This window comes from Pundamilia nyererei, unplaced genomic scaffold (genome assembly GCF_000239375.1).
Source record: "Pundamilia nyererei isolate P.nyererei 1_Seehausen unplaced genomic scaffold, PunNye1.0 scaffold00087, whole genome shotgun sequence".
NCBI lineage: Eukaryota > Metazoa > Chordata > Actinopteri > Cichliformes > Cichlidae > Pundamilia > Pundamilia nyererei.
In genome coordinates this window covers 2,398,756-2,407,708 of record NW_005187488.1, presented here as the reverse complement: position 1 = coordinate 2,407,708, position 8,953 = coordinate 2,398,756, and the positions used below count along the sequence as shown (strand labels likewise).

The window sequence follows — 8,953 nt, the reverse complement described above, 5'->3', positions numbered from 1 at the left end:
GTTTTAGCTTTTCTGTGAAGCACTTTGTGATTTTTGTCTTGAAAGGTGCTATACAAATAAAATTTCACTTACTTACTTTTATTTGAGTTATTGTTGCCTTCCTATCAGGTTATTTCTGTTCGCCTGGACGTAGTGTTTTCAGTGGGAGAAACGTCCCATTGAAAACGCTGTCCAGGTAAACAGAATCAACCTTCTGGCCATCCTGCCCTGAGCATAGCATCAGTGAGGGATTTTCTCCCAGATAACTAGCTAGCATTGGATATTTTCTCTTTTTATGACCATTCTCTGTAAACCCTAGAGATCAGCAATTTCTGAAATGCTCGGTGTCTCGTCCCACGTTCAAATTCACCTTAATCGGCTTTCTTCCCAATTCAGATTCTCAGTTCAACTTCATCAGGTTGTTTTTACTAAATGCAATGCGTTGTTGCCATGCGACTGTCTTAGTAAGCAGTTGACTGCAGTCTGTGTTGTAATAGAAGATCACTGGGTATTCATGTACAGAAACGTTTTTAAGAGCTGTATTAAAAACATTCCCCAAATGGTTTTTAAGATACATTTATTTCTGTATTTTTACAATAAAGAATCTTATACTGAAAAAAACCCAAACCACCTTGATAAGTTCAGTGTAATCAGAGGTTTCGCTGCCACATCATCACTTGTTCTGGTATGACCATGTGAGTATGAGCAGCAGATTACAGTCACAGCAAACACAAAGTTCACTTTCCTTATAAATCATCCGTAGTTGTGCCACAAACAGAAACTTTTTTTTTACTTTATTTTTTTGTAGTTTTTTTTTGTTGCGTTTTGTTTTTGTGACAACACTTGTTGCAACAATGGCCGCTGGCAAACATTAAACTCCCACTTTAATGAAAGTTAGGAGGACATGCATCAACTGTGGGCCTAAAAGGCAGTCAGCCACGAAATTGATAGCGTAATTAGTGTTTGTGTTGGAGGACCAAATTGTGTGATCTTCACAAAAAAAAGTACTAGACAATTGATAGTTGTCAAAAACTTTAAACAAGAAATACGCATTTTGTTCTAGAATACTCGTCAAAAATTATTTGCTTGCTGAGAAAATAATCTGTTAAACTGAGAGGTACTTTGCTTAAAAGTGGCCACTTCTTTGCAGTGTAACCGTATAGCAGCAAGAAGTGCGTCACAAAGTAAGCAAACTTAGTAATGTTAGGAACACAACAACAATCTTTCCTTGAGACGGGATGTATTTCTTTGATCATCTTCCAGTAATTCTGGTTTAGTTCTTTCATTTTTACCCCTGGATGACATCCAGGTGTAAAATATTCTGCTCACCTGACTGAAAGGAACCACATTGTTTGTGTTACTTATCAGTTTTTAACACATTGTCAATATCATGTATCTTATGGAATACACTGTGGCGCTGAGAGACTAGCTTTTAGACACCAACCTGGTGCTGAGTATTGTGGGATGAGCACTGTGCCTCTGTCTTTGTAAGTTACTAATTAGTCCCATTTGCAGCACACGCCTGGGCCATAGCAGAGGGTGACTTTGACAAAGTGCCTGAGTCGAACACTACACTTGCTCCACACTGCAATACTGCGCTTGCGATTAACTGGCAGAGTGCTAATAGCTGGTGGTGGGGGAAGCTGCTGGAAGGGTGGAGATGTGTGACCTGATGTTAGGTGGGTTGTATCCTTGCTCTTTTTCGTCTAACAAGTCTTTTACTTTGGTTCTTAATCCCAAATGAAATCTACAAGGTGCCCTTGGGAAAAGTACTTAATCCCAAATAGCTCCAGTAACTTCCAAGCAGTGCATAATGTCAGCAAAATACATACGTTAGTGTGCCTAAAGAGAGGATTTTGTAATATATATTGATTGATAGCTCGTAGTTTAGTTTGAAGGTGAAGCTTAAATGGTAACGCTGTTCGGGATTGTGTTCTAATTGATGGCAAGCTCAAGGAGGTTTGAACAGCTGCCCCAAAGCCCTGCGCCATACACCTCATCGATATGGCCATTCCTTTAGAGACAATTATACATGCACATTAGTGCTGTTAAGCATGCATGCATGGTCACAAACTTAAATAGCTGGAATAACAAGAGCAGAATTCAGTTAGTAGAAAATGACAGGTGCCTGAATTAGTGGATTAATTGCATGAGGAGGGTGGGGTATTTGAGATGTGACATAGCATGCCTCTGAGAAAGACACGAGTATGACATCTGAATACGACAGCTACTGAAGTACCAACATATGACAGACTGAGCTTTGTCTCTTCTCGGACTAAGAATCTAATTAAACCGATATGGCTCAAATAAAAGAAAAGGCCACGTTTAATCCTTGTGTACTCTGTAGCTGTGAAGTTTAGACACTGAGGTCAGTAGACGAAAGGTTTGCCGTGATCAGGCTGTGATTAAGTTATTAACATGGTCTTTTTAAAAATCTTGTGTGCTTTTCTCTGCCCTCTTCTCCGAAAAGCGTGTGTCGCTGTGGCTTTTTGTGGTGACTGCACTAAATCGGAAAACATTACAGCTGAAGGCTAGATATAAATCTGGCTGCCTCCTGCGGTTCAGGCAGGTAATATCGAGAGAGTGGGGAGTGGGGGGTGCAATTTTTTAATTCTAATCACAAACAACACGCACGCAAACGCACACTCGATCGTGCGCACACGCAAGCACATTTCCTTTCAGCTTACAAATAAATGGCTCCTGTGCCCTGTGTGTAACTTGTTGGACATAATGACTTATTTGTGTAACACACCGGTCTATTGTACTGTGGCATCATGTGGCCCTTTCACACTCTTGGGTACCTGGGAAGCTATAGTGACCCATGATTAGAGCATGATGTTTGAATGTCACTCAGTAATAAACTACCTAGGCTGCAGGTTTTATTCCCTGTTTGTGTGGCCTGTTTTTGTGTTATGGGATTTTTCCCTTGTAAGCTGCCTGAGGGGTTCAGCAAATCACATACTGCGCCCTTCATGTTTAAGTGTTCATCACCTTCATCAGTACCTCTCATAGCTGCACGCAGAGCCAGAGGGTTCCTCCAAAGCCTGCACTTTTATTTCCTCTTCGTAAGACAAATGTCAAGTATCTGGGCTTTAGCAGGGAGCGTGGCCCACCCGTCTGCCGCCAGTGGTGTGGAGACAGCTAGATAAATGCATGGCTACAATGCGTCTGGCTTGCACCGGAGGCAAGGAGTCACGGCGCAACGCTAGGCCGTGCCGTGATAGCGACAGAAGGATTTTAATCATCGCCTCTCCCCAGGAATGACACCAGCGCCGGATGGGGTAACAGAGATAGAGAGCGAGGGGGCTGGCACCCAGCAGACAAACAACAGCCTTGCAACAATGCCGTGTGGATTAGCAGTGTCGCTCGGTGAGAAGTATGTGTGCTTCTGGCCAGGCGGGAAGAGAAACATGTTGCTTCTTTTCTTCGTTTTTTTTTCTTCCTTCCAACTTGCTAGAATCAGGATTCACAGCATCATTAACCACAGCCAATATCTCCCAACCTCCAACAAACCAAGCTGATATTAAATAAGTATATCAATTGTGTGTGAAGCCGATCTATGGTTTAGTGAGAACATTCATTTGTCTCACTCCTGGCTGCACAAACTTAACATCTTTTGTTCATCTTTTTTTATTTCACCTTTTAGGAGCCATCCATTGCCGCTGTTATTATAATCCGACCATTATCCAGCTTCCGTCTCAGTTTTACTTCTTGTGAATCCTTAAAGATGCCTCTTTCAGGTCTGCCCATGCATTCTACGTCTCTATGGTGATGTTATGTGGAGCAGAGGACAGAAAACTTTTGTTTGTGTCTAGCTAGTATTTAGGGAGCCTTGCTGGATTGAAGGCTTGAAGTAACCTTTCTGATGCAACTCAGTAAACAGGGTTCATAGGTGTCACTACAGCAAACACCAGAGCACTGGCGGTGCTCTTTAATTGGCTACGAGGTTACATTGTGCACGAACCAACAAAAAAGTGATGAATGGATGGATGGATGGGAAAAGAATGTGAGAGATAAACCGAACAGATGGGTGAATATCCACACACACAGAGATACAGAGATAGATGCCTAAAATCTAAGCATAAAAGCATTAGACTAAAAAAAGAAAAGAAACAAATGACACGTCTTAACTTTGTCACTGAGGCTTACCCAAAGGAGAGAAAGATAGCTCTGTTTTTTTGCAGCACTGTTCATTATTATACTGAAATGGTATGTTTTGTAGAGCAGCAGCTAAAGATTATTGTTTTATTGACTAACGTCATCCCACCGTAAGCCCTGGAGCAGGGACTTTAGAGAAAAGCAGTGGACAGCTCAGTATAATTTAGCTAACTGAGCCATTTACTTAGAGCAGCCAATAACACTTTTCTGCTGGAGGGACTGTAATGACATTAATAAAGGATGGCAGAGAAAGAAAATTAAACACTTAATGGAATTGTTTATTTTCGAGTACAGCCACGATTGACGGTCAAAAAGCATCTTTATTTTTTTCTCTTTAAGTCTTGTGACCCACTTTTCTTGATTTGTTTGTCCTTCCCCCCCTTTGTTTTTGGGCTGAGGTGAATTGTAAATTGTGTGTGTGCGCGCATGTGTGTGTACCTTTATTCTCCCGAGAACCCGAGCTGCAATCCTTCCTCGGGTTGAAGAAAGGATGAGGATTAGGTGGGGCGTGAAGTGATGAGAGTTGTAGTTTTGAGTTAGGGAGGCAAGGTTTGTGTGTATAGCATTTTATTTGATTTTAGACCTGTTTGGTCCAAAAGATGCTTTATGCTTAAAATAAACAGCACACAGTCCTCATACATAATATTTAAATGTGGCAGGGCATAATCATCTTAATGACAGCACTTTATCAGATATATGTTGGAAAGAAACATTCATAAATGTGTTCAGAATTATTAAAATAGGGAGCTGAAAAGCTGCTGAACTACAACAAAAAAGCAAATACAGCATGCATATTAACTAAATGGAACAGCTTCTTTTCACATTATTATAACATTCAGGCTGTGTTTGAACTGTTTAAATTTACACATCACTCAAACAGAGAGGAAGGTTATTAATAGTACTAATTACTAATAAAGTCGTGTTTTTGGCAGTCTGATGAATATCCAATATTATAGTCTTTTTAATTCATTTTTGGCCTCCATCCTCCAAAGGAAAACGTCTGGCTCTGTCATTTAAATGCTCAATTATATTCACCAAATAGAGTCTTCCTTTTGGTGCAGAATAGGTAGCACACAGGAAATCAAAAAAGAAATTAATAAATAAAGGAGGGTTAATGAGGCTGTAAGAGCCTTGAACTTGTCATCACAAAAGCAGGATAAACATGGAACATACTAAAACTCTGGGCAGGCTGGCAAACCTCTGTAATCTATACAAGTGCCACCTTTCACATTACACTCTAAATGAGCCATTGTGCAAATGGAACTATTGATTAGTGCAGCTCTGAGTAAACATTGGTCCAAATCTATGTCTGTGAAATCTGCAAACTATTTTTTATGTCTAAAGACAACACCGTTCGCACCAAAGGGGACAGCATTTAATGAGCAAATGTGTGCATTTATTTCATTTTTATTTTTTATTTCAATGTCATAAAACTGAACCTCAATTGCGTGCCATTTTTGTGGGTAATTTAAAGGATTATGGGAAATTCTTCAGGTGCCAGCGCTAAGGAAGAGCACCCTCTTTGATCTGCTTCATCAGCCTGTGAATACGATAAAGCAACCAAAAATGATTCATTTATTCAGGAACTGTATGCTGTGGCTTTGTGTGGTTCTTAATGAGTAATCTTTCAGGTTCTGTAGGAATCTTTAATAAGTGCCATTTAATGAATGAAACACATTGTGTGGCAAGTCATTAACTTTGAAAGCAACAGTGATTGCTTTTGAAGGATTAGGGCACTTTTCTTTGCATTTAAATGTGTCGCGTTAATTTTTTTCTGGAATTATCATCTTTGTAGTCAGGAGATAAAGCTGAGATTAGAAAAATGCTGTTAATGAAAAGATTTCTCCATACGCTTTTTAAGAATTTGTGCTTGTGTTTAATGCTGTTGTGGTGATTAAAGTATACACCGCACGGCGGCACTAATCGCATGAGCCAGTCATTGGATGTCAGTGTTGACACATCTCTGATTTTTCTGATACAGATCAATCATGACAGGGGGACAGACAGATAATGCTTCCCCTGGCAGCAAAAATGTCCCCTTGTATGTGTTTGCTTTTCTGACAGCATCTTTACATTATCCTCATCATGCTTCAGACCCCTAAACTATTTGGAGTGACGGCACATTTGAGGGCACAAAGGAGTCACAAATCATTGCCGGTGTGTAAACAAGGGACCAGTCATTATGGACAATTACTCCATGTCAAAGCATTCTCATAGTAAAGACTACATGATTGATGTGATCACTCTTTTCCAGTCTGAATTCAGCATCTATTTTAGCACGACTGGAGTCTTTTTACCAACTAACTTCAAAGCTGAAATCATTTTGAGGTTGACGTCATAGTTTGTAAGGTGGTGTATAAGTGCTTTTTATGCTTTCATGTTAAAAACACAAGCAATGGATACGAGACAATTAAAGCTTTGCATCAGAGAAAGGTTCTGAGTAAATGAATCAAAATGAACATGAATGAGAAAAAAAGGCATCAGAGATAAGCCAATTTTTGATCTACTACTTGAAGAGTAGGTGAAGTAGTACATAACATACTGTTACTGTTGGATGCTAAACTTTAAGCAACTGGATAAACAATCGATATACAAAAAAGCCAAATCAGTAAATGACTGTTATAGATAGCTAGATGAATAAATGTCCAGTACTGTGCTAAAGTTGTTTTTTTTTGTGATCAACATTTTATTGATTTAAAACGGGGTTTGGGGGGGTACAGACATATACAGCACAACTGTAAACTGCAGTAGCAAAGCAAACATTGGTCACAAGGCATAGGGACAGCAAAGACAAAACACAAAAACACAAAGTCAAAACCAGTTATTGCCTCTTCCAGGGGATAACTTTGGATGAGCAGATTTTCCAAGCTTCAACAGTCGTGGGTCGAGCTTTATTTAATTTTGCTGTGGTATGTTCAAAATTAATAACACGGATAAGACATCGTATCCAGAATGATTCCATACAAATGTCAGGACTGAACCATTGCTTTGTAATATTCTTCTTTGCGGATGTGAATCCAGCGAACAACACTTTGCATTGTATTTGTTTTAAGGAGATTTCAGAGGTATCATTAAGGAGACAAAGACCAGGATTGGGAATATAAAAAACTTCCAGCACCTCAGATAACAAAGAGTTCACAGAGACCCAAAAATTGGATACAACAGGACAGTCCCAAAACATGTGCAAAAACGTGCCTGGTGACGAATCATTGCAGATGTGACAGTGATACGTAGTTTCATCTGGAACCTCCTATAGGGTGTAATGTATGTTCTGTGTATGGTTTTGAAATGAATTAATTGATGCACCAGGTTCTTACTACTGTGCTAAAGTTTTGAGCTACCCAGCATTTCATTATATTTAGCTTTCAAAGAGCCAGACGTTACGTCCGTGTAGTCATCCAGGTCATGGTAGACTAAGGATCTTGGAAAGAAAATGACTAGACTTTCTTGAAGATGCTTCACCTCTTATCCAGGATCCTTCTTCAGTTCTAAAACCAAATGATGAAGAGTCCCAGATATTTAAACCCAGATGGGGGCTGTTTGATAAGAGGATTGTTAATCTACTATTAACCATGTCCCTCGTTGCATGAGTCAAAGTGTGGAAAAAGGCGTGGATCATTACAACCAAAGGTTTCGGGTGAAACCACCAGGATCTTGTCTCACCTTGTCATGTGACCTATTGAGGTCACCTCACTCAAGATATGACTGAAGGTCGAGACACTTGAGGCACTTCTCAAAACTGCATTGTAGGTGGCTGACAGTGTCGTAAGCTGAAAAGCCAGACTTTCTTGTAATTTCAAAGCAGTCTTGAACAACAGTTCTACAGGTTTTCTGAAGGTCTTTCAAAGTTAATTTTTGGAAATTGGCTGCTTTTTCACTCGTTTTCAGTCCAGTATGCTAAAAAACACGAGGTTTTTGTTTGTTAAACCACTTAACACAAACCTATGAATCATTCGAGCACAAAAAAGTCATCTAGCTCAAGGGATAAATCAGTGTTGTGTCTAAACATAACAGTAACTTAGCAAAGAGCCAATTTTAAATTGTATCTTTAGGCACTTTGTTACTAGCAGCCTGTCACAAAACACATAAATTGTTCTTATTTATTTAGTTGAATCTATGAAAAATGGCAAAGATAACACAGTTTGACAGGAATAAAATAGGATTTTTCCCCATCAAGGTAATTCCTAAACAGCTATTAGCTGAAAACTTGGCATATCTCAGCATGCTGTGCCCTTGTTTGAGGAAAATAGACAAGGAAAAAGGAAAGAGTGGCAGGCCTAAACAACCATTTATAGCACATAGACTGTATCTTAAATTTATGTCTCTATGAATTAGGAAAAATACAACAAAGACCTGACACATACATACTGTCCTTCTCTGAAACCTCATCAGAAATGGTGTGAGGGGAAGGGTGGCCTTTAAGAAGCCATCCTTAAGAAAGTGAAACAAGAAGAAAAGGCTGAAGTAAGCCAAATCACGCAAGAACTGGACTGAAAATCTGTGTCAACAGGTCATTTGGAGTGATGAATCCGAATTTGAAATTTCTAGTTAAATCATTAGCAATATGTATGGATGAGGTCAAGAAAGAGGTACAACAATGAGTGTCTACAGCCATCTGCAAAAAGAGGGTGGAGCGTCTGTTATGGTCTGGGGCTACATTTCAGCCAGTTGGGTCAGAGATCCGATCAAAATTGATGGAATGATGAACATGGAAAAGTACCGTCAAATTTTGATCCACCATGCAATACCATCTGGATTGGCAACAGCTTCATATTTCAGCATGACAACGATCCCAACCCAAAGACATTGCCAATGC

The 8,953-nt window shown here is 39.7% G+C and overlaps 1 protein-coding gene across 1 annotated transcript in view; it reads left to right on the top strand.

The window, feature by feature from the left end:
- Positions 1 to 8,953, top strand: part of LOC102216149 (cadherin-7) — a 110,632-nt gene that overhangs the window by 59,200 nt on the left and 42,479 nt on the right. The window lies entirely within an intron of this gene.